We start from the raw sequence: 17,216 nt of genomic DNA on the forward strand, positions 1-17,216 counted from the left end.
AACTCCTAGAGGAGAACATAGGCAAAACACTCTCTGACATACATCACAGCAGGATCCTCTATGACCCACCTCCCAGAATATTGGAAATAAAAGCAAAAATAAACAAATGGGACCTAATTAAACTTAAAAGCTTCTGACAACAAAGGAAACTATCAGCAAGGTGAAAAGACAGCCTTCAGAATGGGAGAAAATAATAGCAAATGAAGCAACGGACAAACAACTAATCTCAAAAATACACAAGCAACTCCTACAGCTCAACTCCAGAAAAATAAATGACCCAATCAAAAAATGGGCCAAAGAACTAAATAGACATTTCTCCAAAGAAGACATACAGATGGCTAACAAACACATGAAAAGATGCTCAACATCACTCATTATCAGAGAAATGCAAATCAAAACCACTATGAGGTACCATTTCACACCAGTCAGAATGGCTGCGATCCAAAAGTCTACAAGCAATAAATGCTGGAGAGGGTGTGGAGAAAAGGGAACTCTCTTACACTGTTGGTGGGAATGCAAACTAGTACAGCCACTATGGAGAACAGTGTGGAGATTCCTTAAAAAACTGGAAATAGAACTGCCTTATGATCCAGCAATCCCACTGCTGGGCATACACACCGAGGAAACCAGAAGGGAAAGAGACACGTGTACCCCAATGTTCATCACAGCACTGTTTATAATAGCCAGGCCATGGAAACAATCTAGATGCCCATCAGCAGACGAATGGATAAGAAAGCAGTGGTACATATACACAATGGAGTATTACTCAGCCATTAAAAAGAATACATTTGAATCAGTTCCAATGAGATGGATGAAACTGGAACCTATTATACAGAGTGAAGTAAGCCAGAAAGAAAAACACCAATACAGTATACTAACGCATATATATGGAATTTAGAAAGATGGTAACAATAACCCTGTGTATGAGACAGCAAAAGAGACACCGATGTATAGATCAGTCTTATGGACTCTGTGGGAGAGGGAGAGGGTGGGGAGATTTGGGAGAATAGCTTTGAAACATGTATAATATCATGTATGAAACGAGTTGTCAGTCCAGGTTCGTGCACGGTACTGGATGCTTGGGGCTGGTGCACTGGGAAGACCCAGAGGGAGGGTAGGGGAGGGAGGAGGGAGGAGGGTTCAGGATGGGGAACGTGGGTATACCTATGGTGGATTCATTTTGATATTTGGCAAAACTAATACAATATTGTAAAGTTTTGTAAAATAAAATTAAAATAAGTATCATTTTTTTTTTTTTTGCATTCAAAATAAAATTTTTTTTTTTTTAAAATTAAAATAAATAAATAAATATCATTCTTTTTTTTTTTTTTTGCATTTTAATTCTGGAAAACATTATTAACATATTTTCTAGTTCACTAATTCTTTCCTCAGCCTTGTCCAGTCTACTGATAAGTCCATCAAAGGTATTTATCATTTCTATTACTTTTTTTTTTGTTCCAAGATTTTCTTTGATTCTTTCTTAGAGTGTCCATCCCTCTGTTTACAATTTCCATCTTATCTTGCATGTTTTTCTACTTTGCAAAATCTGAATCATATCTGAGTCAAGTACTGATGCCTACATTGGGTCTTCATTTTCTTCTTGCTTTTTTTAGCATGATTTGCAATATTCTTTTTGAAAAGTGCACGTAGCATAGCAGGTAACAAAAGCTAAGGTAAGTAGGCCTTTAGTGTGAGGTTTGTGTTAATTCAACTGACTGTTGGGCTGAATGTTTAATGTTTGCTACAGCGGTAGGTGCCTGGGGCTTCATTTTTCTCTAGTGGCCTTCTTTTTGTCTCCCTTGTTGTCTTTTGGTTTTCTTAAGGATGCCTTAAATACAGGTTGAGACTTGAAGCTCTTTCCATTGTAATCTATTGTTATTATATTTTAATCTTGTTAATGTCTTGTTAAGAAGTGGGGTGGGAAAGAATTCTATAATCTTATGCTTAAATTTCAGTGTTTCAGTTGATCTGTGTTCTTGGTTTGTTAATTTAACAAGAGTTTCTTTTACTTTTTTATTTGTTTTCATATCTTAGGAGGAACAGAAAGTCAGGGAAATGTGCTTTCCCTCAGATGAGATTGCTATTGCTAAGTCACTTCAGTCGTGTCTGACTCTGTGCGACCCCATAGACGGCAGTCCACCAGCCCGCCCTCCCCCCCACCCCCCGTCCCTGGGACTCTCCAGGCAAGAACATTGGAGTGGGCTGCCATTTCCTTCTCCAGTGCAGGAAAGCAAAAGGTGAAAGTGAAGTCTCTCAGTCATGTCCTACTTAGCGACCCCATGAACTGCAGCATACCAGGCTCCTCCATCCATGGGATTTTCCAGGCAAGAGTACTGGAGTGGGGTGCCATTGCCTCCTCCCTCAGATGAGATAAGTCTCTGTAAAAATCTTTTTGCCCTGAAAGCTGGCCTTTATTATGAAGAATGCTCTGGTCATATTTCAAATGGTTTATTTTCGCCTCCCTTGCCAGAGACCTGAGGTGATTTTCCTTTTGGCTCATCCTGGTGAGAATCTTGTAAGGTTTCTGGAAGCAGAATCCACAAAGTGAGACCTTCCCTTAGTCTGTGGCTTCAAGGAGATTCTTACATTCACTGGATTCCAAACAGCCTCTCTGACTGTGTCAATGTTACTGTTTAGGTGTACCTACCAGTTTATGGCTCTAGAAGCTCCTACTCCAGCTAAAATGACCCCAACTCTGGTTCTTCATATTTGCCTGTTTCCCAAGATTTCAATGTAGGTGTTTGTTTTCTGATCTCTATTCTCTGACATGTTCAAGAAAAGTCATTGATTTTCAGTTTGTACAATTTTTTCTTGTTGCAAGATGGTCACGATTATTTCAAGACCTTCACATTTCAAAGGTGGTGTTCCTTTCTTCTGTATTTTTTGGTAAGGCAATTTGGACTCATTTTTCTTGGTACCTGCCCTAGGACAGCAGTTGTACAAGTTGTACTCCAGGCTCCAGTGTTTGGTGTGTCTCTAGGTAAGCTACCTCTGAGCACAAATGTCTTTTAATAGATTGATAGATCCTGACTTAGGACAACTAGACTACTAGAGTCTTCTCCTTGTTTTCTTCAATTATTATTTAGTGGTTGTATCCACTTGTTTTCTTCAATTATTATTTGTGGTGGTTGTATCCACTGAGAAAGTTGGGTTCATAACATGTAAATTGGATCCTCTACTTCCCTATATACTTATTTTTAAATATTTTGTTGACAAATATATGTTTCTTTTCAGAAACTAAATTAACTTTGATTAAATACTACATTTACTGATTATCTCAACATACAATGTTTCCTTTGAGAAGCTTGTTTCCCAGGTATATATTATATATTTATAATTATTTATATTATACATATATGAACATGCATTCATATTTTGTGTTTGAAAAAAAATGTGATGTTAACTTACTGATACAAAAATGAAATTATGAAAAGAATCTTTAACGTAACAACATGTTTCTTGTTTTGTTTATCCTTTAATTTTGTGTTATTGAATCTATACTGAAGTCATTTTCTCATGTTTTTGACAACAGAAGCAGTTGCTATAACAAATGATTTAACATCATGAATTTCAATGGAAAATTGGAAAGTTCTATTACTACAGGAAAATCTTTTGTCCTGGACACAAAGACCTCAGTTATTAATCCTGTCAACACTGATATATTCTGTCACCTCAAATAAGTTATTAAAGTTGAATTGACCTCATAAACTATCAAAGACATGAGTAGTTATCATAGAAAGGAAGCCATATTTTAATATAAATAGCTTTGAAAATTAGTAATCACAGTGAACAATGCTGCCATGCAAAACTGGGAATGAGATTTATGCTAGTATTTTGGATTTACTAATAGATAATGTTTATGTATTTGGAAATAGGTGATATGTCATGGAAATCAATTAACTACAGTGCATTGACTCTAGATAAGCCTTCTAAATGAAAAATATCCCTCAAGTAGTCAATCAAGATGCAATTTAAACTTGACTCCACCACAATTTTAATTTTCTTTGTGAGTGGACTTCATGTCATAAGAAAAACAAGAAAAAATGAAAGCATTGTTCATTATTTGATCTTAATAAAATAAAGTAAACCTTTAGTTTTCACATTCTGACTGGCAGGATTTTATGCTTCCTATTTCTTAAATCTGTTATTCCAAGTTACAAATTTCTGAAATACATTCGTATATGTTCTAAACTTAAATAGCTGAATTTATGTACACTTCACTCAGGCAACAATGATTTACCAATTGCCTCCTATGTCTCTAGCAGTCCTCTAGGCAATGAGGAATTAAAAGTCAATTAGACAAATTCATTGGGCCTTACTAAATACAGAGAATAGAAATTTTTCTTGAGCGTTCATTAAACACATTTTAAATTATTATTTAACTAGTCCAAAAAGTTCAGCCTGTTGCAGAGAAATTGCATAGGATGTATGCTTATACCACAATGCGATGGTTCTAGATGCTAATGCAAACATTTGAGTAAATCCCACAACCCCTTCACCTGCAACACTAAAATCACTTAGGAACAAATCCACCATACTAAATGTTTATTGAGTCAAAGAAGAAGTAAAAACTATCATATCAAACAACTTATTACATAACTGAATGGAGGAGGATGTGCATAACAACATTCGGTCAAAGTAATTTTCTATACTAAGTGGGAACTTATAAGCCGAAATGCTATCTTTAGGAAAAAGAGAGAGAATAAATAAAAAAGAAATGAATAGCATACAAGATTAAGAGTAAATTCAGCTTAATTTTTTAGAAAAAGAATATACAAAAGCAATAGGCAGTAAGTGAGAAGCAAGATTGCTAAAACCATTACTAGGCAAGTTATAAATTGGAAAAACAATAGTATTGCTATGACAGAGTTACCTGGAAAAAAATAATAAACTTTAGAAAGCCCTTGCTGCTGCTAAGTCGCTTCAGTCATGTCCGACTCTGTGCGACCCCAGGAACTGCACCCTACCAGGCTTCTCCGTCCATGGGATTCTCCAGACAAGAACACTGGAGTGGGTTGCCATTTCCTTCTCCAATGCATGAAATGGGAAAGTGAAAGTGAAGTCATTCAGTCGTGTCTGACTCTTAGCGACCCCATGGACTGCAGCCTACCAGGCTCCTCCATCCATAGAATTTCCGGGCAACAGTACTGGAGTAGGGTGCCATTGCCTTCTCCCCGGAAGACTCTAGCTGCTTTTAAAAAACAGAACTAGAGACCTCTGACCCACCAGCACTAAACTCAGCTCCTTGCCAGACTACCTGGGCTGTTAAACATCTGTTTTGTCATAACAATGGTTTAAAGGACCTGCCTTCCTCACATTTTTTTTTTTTTTAATATAAGGTTTGTTCTGTTGAAAATGATTAACATTTTAAGCAGGGGAAAGAAAAGCCATCTACCAGATTAAATTTTTGAAGGATTTTGTTATTTGCTATACAAATATACATTCCAACTTCTACAACCTCTCCAGGCTGACCTCCTTTTCTACAAGAACAAGAGATCAACGCTGCAAGCCTCCTACTTCAAAGACATAATTACTAATACACAAATGTCCTCTGAAAGCTTCTGCAACAGACAAAAAGGACCAAGAGGCCCATGTGTTATAATACATTTTGTTTTCCAACAACAAACTCCTATAAGGAAAAAAGCAGTCTTATCTGGACAAGCCTGTCAGTCATCAGAGGTCTGCAGCAATTGTAGTGGCTGACAGCCTCTGCTGTTTGGCCGTACTATAAAACCCATCTCTTCTTTGAGCAGCTGTCCTCCTCCAGGACCCTCTCATCCCAGTACTTAGGTACCTAATAAAAATCTAAAGGAAGAAGGAAATACAGAAAAAAATTTAAATTATTTAAACTGTATGTAAATACAGTTACATTTTTGTATAGTGTATGTCATGGCTGTTTGAAGAAAGGTACCCAATTTTTGGTGGAATCATATTTGTTTTAGTTTTCTGAAAAAATGCAGTTTAAAATTTGTCAGAAACAGATTTAGATTGCTGACTTTGAATTATATATATAATTTATGAAAGCGTATCACAAAAGGCACAAATGTAGTCATTTGTCAAAGGTGCTTACAGCAACATTTTATAGCAAATATAGTATAATTAATATAGCATAAATATATAAGCAATGAACACAATATCTATATATAATCAACTTTATATTTTAAAAAGTTCAATTGTCAAATTTTATTATAAATTATATACTGAAAATAATTCAGTATCATAAACTCTAATTTTACATAATAAAAGTAAAAATATATTTAAAGAATTTCTTAGCACTGTTTGAGAGATTATGTTGTTAATGAAAATTTATAACTATTATTATTATGTTTATATTCAAAACTATGGAATCAAGATATCTGCCAGGATTACAAAGTGAGCTTTAAATCGTAAGGTCAACACATCATTTAGTGGAATCTGACATATAGTAGAATCTATTAGTCCCTTACAACCAACCCCTACGTATTCCAACTAATATATTTACTTAGCTTTCAAGTTTATAATTCAAGTTCACATGTCAATAACAGAAATAGTCCATCGTAACATATATTTTTGTCTGCAAGAACTTATAAAAAAGTTAGTATATGCTCAGTGTTTTTGATGTCCATTAATTGAATAAAAGTTTGATATGGTACTACCACCTAATCTGCCTCTTGAGAAACCTGTATGCAGGTCAGGAAGCAACAGTTAGAACTGGACATGGAACAACAGACTGGTTCCAAATAGGAAAAGGAGTATGTCAAGGCTGTACATTGTCACCCTGCTTATTTAACTTCTATGCAGAGTACATCATGAGAAACAATGGACTGGAAGAAACACAAGCTGAAATCAAGATTGCCGGGAGAAATATCAATAACCTGAGATATGCAGATGACACCACCCTTATGGCAGAAAGTGAAGAGGAACTAAAAAGCCTCTTGATGAAGGTGAAAGTGGAGAGTAAAAAAGTTGGCTTAAAGCTCAACATTCAGAAACCGAAGATCATGGCATCTGGTCCCACCACTTTATGGGAAATAGATGGGGAAACAGTGGAAACAGTGTCAGACTTTATTTTTCTGGGCTCCAAAATCACTACAGATGATGACTGCAGCCATGAAATTAAAAACACTTACTCCTTGGAAGGAAAGTTATGACCAACCTAGATAGTATATTCAAAAGCAGAGACATTACTTTGCCAACAAAGGTTCATCTAGTCAAGGCTATGATATTTCCTGTGGTCATGTGTGGATATGAGAGTTGGACTATGAAGAAGGCTGAGTGCTGAAGAATTGATGCTTTTGAACTGTGGTGTTGGAGAAGACTCTTGAGAGTCCCTTGGACTACAGGGAGGTCCAACCAGTCCAACCAGTCCATCCTAAAGGAGATCAGTTCTGGGTGTTCATTGGAAGGACTGATGCTAAAGCTGAAACTCCAATACTTTGGCCACTTCATGTGAAGAGTTGCCTCATTGGAAAAGACCCTGATGCTGGGAGGGATTGGGGGCAGGAGGAGAAGCAGATGACAGAGGATGAGATGGCTGGAGGGCATCACCAACTCGATGGACGTGAGTTTGAGTATGTCCATGACCAGGAGTTGGTGATGGACAGGGAGGCCTAGCGTGCTGCCATTCATGAGGTATCAAAGAGCTGGACATGACTGAGCGACTGAACTGAACTGAAATGGAAAGTATGGTGATAATCACAGTATCACTTAATTATCATAATTATCCACTGAGATTTTAATTTTAAAGTGCAAAGAATATTTCAAAAACACTATCCATTTCTATCATTAGACACATACACACACAAACACAAAAATACAAAATTCTACCTAGCTCTTTTAAGAATTTTTAACCTGATACAGGAAGTAAATAATTCAAATAAAGACAATGCATTTAAATTGAAAATAAACATTCTATGTAGAAACATTCTGGAAGAATTTTGAAAATAAGTTGGTAGTTGTGGTGTTGGTGTGAAGCCAAACTTAGATTTCAACCTAATTTTTCAACCTACTGTCATGAATACCCATATAATTTATTTTGTTATTCTATTAAAGTTCAATACTAATAATATATATTTTTAACATAATGGAATAATCCAAAGCACTTTAATCACCATGTTTCATGATATGACAACAAAAATATCTATATTTAGTTTGTTTTATTAAGTTAATATTCATGTAAACACAGCAAAATATCTGCCTTGTTTAAAAGTAAATGTAAACACTATTTACAATGCTTTAAATATAACAGAATTATTCAGATAAGGCAGATTATAATAACTGATGAATTTATCACTTAGAAATAAGCAAGTGTAAGTAGCCCAGACCATTCTGTTTATCACTCAGAATATAAACCACATTAAATATGAGAAGTATTCTAGAATTATAAGAACTTCATGAAGAAAATTCCTACCATATTTAATTATTATTCTCTGGGCAATTTAAGTGTTCTTTTTATTCCATTACACCAACATTTATATTATATGAATCATAAAAATACCTCACTGTCAAGCAAGTTTTATGGAGTTGACTATGGTATTGTCAAGCATCTTAGTTCTACTTAATTTCTGTATCTTGAATAAATGCTTCTCCCTTACACAATTGCTAGTGATATAAATCTTTCCCACTTAAAAAAAAATAAAACGAGCTAAGTAAGTTATGAAATACAAACCATATTATCTAACTCATAAAACTGTTGAAGTACTTAAAATGACAAGGAAATGATTTGTGTGAATCCCCTAACCTCAAATTTAATGTTGAAAAAGAGCATTTTTACTGAACTTGAACACTGCATTGAAATGTGAAAAATTATCACATTCCATTTCTTTATAAGATAATTTTAATATCATTACAAAACACTTTTGTGATATATAAAGTAATTCCACAAAGCCCAAAATTAAAAACAAAATGAAAGTTTATACTAGCATGCCAAAGTAATTTTTTCTATCTGATATTCAATTCCACTTAATCCAAAAATATTATAGTTCAATTACTTTAACATATTTATCAATTGTATATACTTTGTTATAAGTTTTGACAACTACAGCTTCTATTTTAGTGGTAAAAGAAAGTGAAACTGTTAGTGGTTCAGTCGTGTCCAACTCTTTGTGACCCCATGGACTGTAGATGGCCTGGCTCCCCTGTCCATGGGATTCTCCAGGCACAAATACCAGAGTGGGTTGTTATTTCCTTCTCCAGGGGATCTTCCCAATACAGGGATGGAGCCCGTGTCTCTTGCATCGCAGGCAGAGTCTTTACCATCTGAGCCACTCACACATGAAAACAGGCAAGAACACAATGGAGAAAGAATAGTATTTTCAATAAATGCTATTGGGAAAAGTGTACAGATTCATGCAAAAAGAGAAACTGGACCATTATTAGATCATATACAAAAAAATCAAAATAGATTAAAAACTTGAATATAAGACCTGAGATCATAAAATTCCAAGAAAAAAGCACAGGCAGTAAGCTCTCCAATAACTATCCTAGCAATATCTTCTTGGGTCTGTATGCTCAGGTAATAACAACAACAAAAAATAAACAAATGCAACTATTACTATATTACACTTAAAAACATTTGCATAGCAAAGGAAACCACTAATAAAAAGATAGCCAACAAAATGGGAGATGTTTGCAAATCAGATCTGATAAGGGGTTAACATACAAAATACATAAATAACTTACACAATTTAATATAAAAAACCCAAACAGCTCAATTAAAAATTGGGCAAAAGACCTGACATTTTTTCCAAAGAAGACATAAATATGGTTAATTCTGAAAAAAGGGGCTGTTCATTCAGGAGGTCAGAAAAGAAGCTGAGGGAATAAAAAAGTATAATTGACTGGTGAAAGTGAAGCTGAGTCAAGAAAAGTATTTATTTTCGGCATGCTTCAGACAGTTTCAATCTTTGAAAAACACTGATTTGGAGTAAGCATTTGGTTCTGAGGCCTTACAATTCACATTTTAAAAGCTGATTATTGATTTTTTGAATATGTTTTTACTGAATTTCTATGTTTCCTCTTTGTGTATTAACTTATTAATTTTAACATATCTAGAGTTCTGCATATGGCTAATGTTAAGTTTATGTCTATATCTATAGTGTTTTCCCAAAACAAGTTTAAGATTATAGTGAGACTTCATACAGGAAGTGTGAGGTCTTCCAGGAGGAGGTAGCCACTTTGAAATAAAAAAACACATGACAAAGAGGAAAAAGGTACTAAAAACCTCAACTTGGTAAAAAGTATGTGTTTATAAATTGTGTCTTTTCACTCAGAGAACAAAAAAGGTGTAGATTCAGTGGCTTGACCATCCTTGACCCCCGAACCTGAACAAAGCAAAGTGAACTTATTTAGTGAATTAACTAGATAGAAGTTCTCAGGAAGGTCCAAAGCTAATCTGACCAATCTCTTTTTACTATCATTCACCAGCCAAGTTAAGTCATCCAACCATTAGTCTTCAGGCCAGCTTAGACTGGATAGGAAGGAAGCTTTGGGAATCTATATTTTGATGCATGTTTTATGGAAAACTTCCTTTAAAATTAAGAAAGTAAAAGAAAATAAAAAATAAAACAAAAACCCTTCAGATAAGGTGTGGTACAAAAAGATGAATTAAAAAAAAAAAAGCAACAGTAGCAGCAAAGAAATAATCAAATTAAAAGCAAAGATATTTACAAGTGGTTCACCTGCATAGCATGATTCTTCCTTCAGAATAAGCAAGAATATAGTTTACCTTACAGGGTACTCATATTCACTCTCTTTGAGTTGTCTTTATTTCACATAAATTGACCCTGGCAAGATGCTGCAGAAGTGACTGTCACCTACTATCCTTGTTTAATTTCAATATAATGACCATATTTATTTATCTTTTCATTTCAATAATCCCTATTTTACCACCTTCTGATATTCAGCAGGGCTGTAAAACATTCCCACAGTCATCCATGCCCCTAATTCTACTGCTCCATAAGAAAAATGAATAAATGAATGAATGCATGATGAATGAATAAGTAATCATCATGTGCTTCCTTTAAGGTTATGCTGCCCATTTTCTACAACTATGTTAATTATGGCACCTAGTGAAAACAATAATAGTTGTAATCTGGTACAACTAAAATAAACGTTTGAATAGTAATATGCATTTTCCAAGTCAAAAGTTAAATAATAATTTCAAGGCCAAAAACTGAAATAATATGAAAAATGGAATTGAGTTATGGAATATAAGATGTTTCCCAGGTGGCGGTAGTTGTAAAGAACCCACCTGCCAATGAAGGAAGCATAAGAGATGTGGGTTTGATCTCTGGGTCAGGAAGATCCTCTGGAGAAAGAAATGGCAACCCACTCCAGTATTCATGCCTGGAAAATTCCATGGATAGAGGATCCTGGTAGGCTACGGTCTATAGGGTAGCAAAGAGTTGGACATGACTGAACACAAATGCACACATACATATAAGATGCTAGAGTTAGAATTTCTCTTAAAGGAGAACTTTAAGAAAACTCATACTGCATCCTACTTTCTTTAATCTTTAATATATGTGCCTATAATGTATCTGATGTCATTATTATATTTTATTTATATATTTTATTATATTATATTTACATTATTATATTTCATTTAGACATGAAACCTAAAAGAATTGGGTTAAGTTAAATTAACTTTTTGTATTATCAATAACTGAAGGAGATTAGTAAGAAACATAGAAATATTAAAAAGTAACAAATGACATGGTTAGAGATGAAAGGATTCTGAGCTTCTAACACAAGGCTGTGTCCCAAGCCAAATGAGAAAAAATCTATTCTGTATTTCACAGTTTATAGAAAGTTTAGTTAATATTAAAATAATAGAATTAATGGGCTATGAAAATATATTTCAAAAATAGCAAACTAAACACAGGAACCTGCTCATTCTTAAAACAGTATCAGCTTTAGCTTTAATATTGATTTTATGTGACTGTAAAATATATAAAGCATTGTTGTTTAATTTCTCTGTATTTTAGTTTCCTCCTTAATAAAATGTGAAAACTAATTAAAGCTCTCTAATAAAATGTGCATGCAGTTAATTAATGCAGAATTGTGTCCAGAATATATTAAACAATTATTATATGTTAAATGGAAAACATATAAAATAAACAGGTTACAGATTTCTTAAATACTCATACCTATTAATCTTTTTTGATGGCCAAACTGTTGAGACAGCCACATTTATTAGAATAAAAGTAATGTACATGTTTTGTATTATTCACATATTTCTACCTCCATAAACATCATATATGTCTTTGGGGAGCAAATGTATGATTTTAAATATTCACTTAATTATTTCTAAAAACTGATGTTATAAAATGAGAAAACTGGAATCCCTAAGGTAAACCTCTAGTTATAACCTTGAGTAGATATTGTTGTATTTTAAGTAGTAAACTCTGACAACATTTCCTGGTTGTGTGAACATCTTTACTACTTTAAAATATTTCCATGGCTTGCTTTTGTACTTTCTTGGCAAAACCTAGCTTTTCTTGGGAAAAATGAGGGATGGAAAAAGAGTAAAAGAAGTGACATTCTCTTCATCATCTCCAGTCATATGCTTTGCTAGTTATTTGTTCACTGTCACACCTTAAATTTTGAAAATTATTTTCAATCTCCCAGATTCAACACAGTTCTGACCAAATTATTCTTACTCAATAAACATTGATTAACTCATTACACCATTTATGTTTCTGAAAAATACAAATGAGAATAAAAAAATTATTAATAGAGAAACACAGTTACAACATAATGTACAAACATTCAGTGGAGAAAATGAGAGATTTATGTTTACGATATGGAGTAGGGGAGTCAGATAGTCAGATATATGGCTTAAATAATAGCAGTTCATTCCCACAGTTGTGTTTCCACTACAAAAGGGAAGATGGTAAAAAGATATAGCATACAGGAAGCAAGAGACCTTGGTCAAAGCCTGAAAAGAGAATATGTAAAAGAGAGCAGAATCAGGAAGAACATCAAAGCAGAGGTTCAATACCTTGAAGTTTTGACCCAGAAAATCTCTACAGGAACCAACCGGGAGGCTAGAAATGATATGAAGTAAAGTTCCCAATGTAATATGAAGGGATGATAGGTGGACACTAAAGATCTATATGTTAATAAATACCTAGAATCTATGGTGCCACCTAGCAAACAAGATGTGCTCGTGAAGCCAGGCCTGGTATGAGAATGAGTTGCAAAATACAGGGTTCAAGTGGCAGGAGATAGACAGAAGGGGAATAGACCTTTAGAAGTAAATCCATATAATATCTTAGGAAGGGAGGTCTGAGAATTGTGATTGCTTATTGTAAAAGACTGCAACTTTCAGGTAAAGTCCTTGATATTTAAAAATTGGCACAGCTAATACTATCAGAACAATACCTTTAAATAATATTCCTTTTAAGTAGTAAGACACTGAAAAATATAGGGATGGAGTTGATGGCAAACTTTATATTTAGCATGTTTATTTTATAACATGAGAGGCTTATTTTAACACATTTATTTATGGACAGTTTATATGAATAGAAAAGCTGTACTTTATGTCAAATAGTTACTGATTTTCAGTGTCTCCAGGAAAAGACAACAGTATTTCAAAGCGTGATGACTTAAGATTGGTCAGTAAAGTTAATTTCAGAATAAGAAACAAAAGAAAATAAATAGATGAAGAAAATTGGAAAGGTGCACTATTATTTAATTATGTTATATAATAAAAATGTCTACTTAAAGGATTTAAGATCAATTTTGCACCAAACACAGGTACAAGTTCCAACATTTCCATTTCAGTTGTTTTGGACTTAAAGCAGTAGTTACATTAAAAATATATTCATTTTAAGGCAAAAAATGAAGAACTAAAGAGCCTCTTGATGAAAGTGAAAGAGGAGAGAGAAAAAGTTGGCTTAAAGCTCAATGTGCAGAAAACTAAGATCATGGCATCTGGTCCCATCACTTCATGGCAAATAGATGGGGAAACAGTGGAAACAGTGGCTGACTACTTTTCTGGGCTCCAAAATCACTGTAGATAGTGATTGCAGCCATGAAATTAAAAGACACTTACTCCTTGGAAGGAAATTTATGACCAATCTAGACAACATATTAAAAAGCAGAGATATTACTTTGTCAACAAAGGTCCATCTAGTCAAGGCTATGGTTTTTCCAGTGATCATGTATGGATGTGAGAGTTGGACTATAAAGAAAGCTGAGTGCAGAAGAATTGATGTTTTTGAACTGTGGTGTTGGAGAAGACTCTTGAGAGTCCCTTGGACTGCAAGGAGATCCAACCAATCCATCCTAAAGGAAATCAGTCCTGGGTGTTCATTGGAAGGACTGATGCTAAAGCTGAAACTCCAATACTTTGGCCACCTGATGAGAAGAGCTGGCTTATTTGAAAAGACTTTGATGCTGGGAAAGATTGAGGGCAGGAGAAGGGGACAACAGAGGATGAGATGGTTGGATGGCATCACCGACTCAATGGACATGGGTTTGGGTGGACTCCAGGAATTGGTGATGGACAGGGAGGCCTGGCGTACTGAGGTTCATGGGGTCTCTAATAGTTAGACACTACTAAGCAACTGAACTGAATTGAGCTGAAGATTTAAAATAGTATATTGATTTGTTTTTATAAAAAGTTATATAATTAAGTCCAACTGATTGCAATTGATGACATCGAACTGGCCATTCTAATTTTACCTGCAGTTCTGAGGGTTATATTAGTACATTGTTGCCATTTGATTGATATATTATCCCAGTCCTTTGTAATACTTTCATGAATAGCCTACACAGTAGAATTTCAATGTCAAAATATTAAAACTATTATGTTTCATCCCTAAAGCATTTTTTCATTTTATTCTGAAGTCATTTTAAAATATATTATTAGGAATTACTAGAAATTTCTTTAGCTTCCTTTTCACTTTCTAAATTAAAAAAAATTAATAATGTTATTTATTTATATTTGCCTATCCTGAGTCTTTGCTGCTGTTTGGGCTTTTCTCTAGTTGTGGGAAGTGGGCTACTCTGTAGTTGTGGTGCATGGGCTTCTTTTGTTACAGAGCATGGGCTCTAGGACACACAAACTTCAGTAGTTGTAGTGGGTAGGCTTAGTAGCTGCAATTCCCTGGCTCTAGAATGCAGGGTCAATAGTTGTGATTCACAGGTTTAGTAGCTCTACACCATGTGGGATCCTCCAGGAAAGGGATCAGACTCATGTCTCCTGCATTGGCAGTCAGAGTCTTCATCACTGAGCCACCAGGGAAGCCCTGCTATAGATTTCTTACTTAGCAGATATCTGACGCTTGTTTCACATCGTATTTGTTTAGCCATCCTTCTATTTGTTCATAATTCCATAGTTTATTTTAACTGTATTTGTTTGTACAAGAAAAATACATAAATCATATAGAAATATATTCTCACTTGAATTTTCTAAGTTATCAGTAATAGTTGAAAATACCATAAAATAACTTACTGATTTACTCAGTAAACACATAAGAAATTAAATGTAGCAATTTACAGTCACTATTCTGTTTTTCTAGGATAAAGAGAACTATGTAGACCGAATGCTAAATTCCAGGAATTTATTTATTTTTTGAAATATAATTGATACATAGTTTTGAAAAGACACTATATGAGATCTTGAATCTATATGAATAAATAAAGTGCATAGAGTTAAAGATAACTAATATGTAAACATTAAAAGGTGCAAAGTATTTTTTGTTAGAAATACTTTTTCTCTGCTATCTAACCTAAAATATAGCTGCATTAAGCAATGATTATAAATCTTTTTGTAATTTCCACTCAGTTTTGCTGTAAATATAAAATTGCTCTAAAAACATCCTATTTTAAAAGTGAAGAAAAAATATAACAAAAAAGTATATATCTATTGACCTGTAATGTATAAAGATATAACTTGCAAATAATGGCCAGAAGGAGTGCAAAGGATGAAGTGATATACATTAAAATTTGGGTAAACTATTGAAATGACTTTGGCATTAAAAAGTGACAGAATATTATAAATTAAGAAATTAATTTAAGTCTGCAGAAGTTAAAATTTAACATACAAAAAGAGCTAGTAGAGGTTGAGAGGGGAAGATATTGAAAAAAAGAATGAATGGATTAAAAAACACTATTCAACTGTACACTTTCTATCAGAGATATAGTTTAGGTCCAAAGAAACATAAAGCTTGAAAATTAAAATATGCAAAATTATATACCACCATGTTAATGGTAATCAAAAGAGAGCTGAAGGAGTTATAATAATATTAGACAAAATAAACATTAAGCCAAATAATTGTTACTGTAGACAAAGAAATACAATTATAATTATAAAACGGTGGTGTCGGGGGGTCTATCCATAAAAAAGATATATCTGTAAACCTAACAGCACCTAACAACAAAGGCCCAAAATAAATGAAACAAAACTGACAGAATTAGGATGAGAAATAGCAATTTGACAGTAATAGCTGGAAATTTAACATTTCAATTTCAATAATGGATAGAACAATAAACAGAAAATCAATAAAGAAAGAGAAAATCTCAGTAACAACTATAACCCATTTAGAATTAAAGACATGCATTGCATGAACACTCCACAGAGAATGCTTATATGTAACAACAGCAAAATACAGATTCGTCTCAAGTGCATAAAGAAACATTGTCCAGCTAGACCAAATATTAGGCCATAAAACAAGCCTCATTAAATGCAAAAGGACTGAAATCAAACAAAATACATTATGAACCTCAATGAAATTAAATCATGTCAATAACAGAAGGAAACTTGATACATTTACAAATATGTGGAGATTAAATCATGCAGTCCTAAATAAAAAGTGGTTCCAAAAAACCACAAAGGAAATTGGAAAATGCTTTGAGGTAAAAAAAAGTATGAAAACACAGCAAAGAACATACAGGATAAAACCAAAACAGAGGAGAATTTAAAGCTGTAAACACCTGTATCTGGAGAAGGCAATGGCACCCCACTCCAGTACTCTTGCCTGGAAAAATCCCATGGACAGAGGAGCCTGGTAGGCTGCGGTCTATGGGGTCGCTAAGAGTCAGACACAACTGAGAGACTTCACTTTCACTTTTCACTTTCATGCATTGGAGAAGGAAATGGCAACCCACTCCAGTGTTCTTGCCTGGAGAATCCCAGGGATGGGGGAGCCTGGTGGGCTGCCCTCTAGGGGGTCACACAGAGTCAGATACAACTGAAGTGACTTAGCAGCAGCAGCAAACACCTATAT

This window comes from Bos mutus, chromosome 3, assembly GCF_027580195.1.
Source record: "Bos mutus isolate GX-2022 chromosome 3, NWIPB_WYAK_1.1, whole genome shotgun sequence".
NCBI lineage: Eukaryota > Metazoa > Chordata > Mammalia > Artiodactyla > Bovidae > Bos > Bos mutus.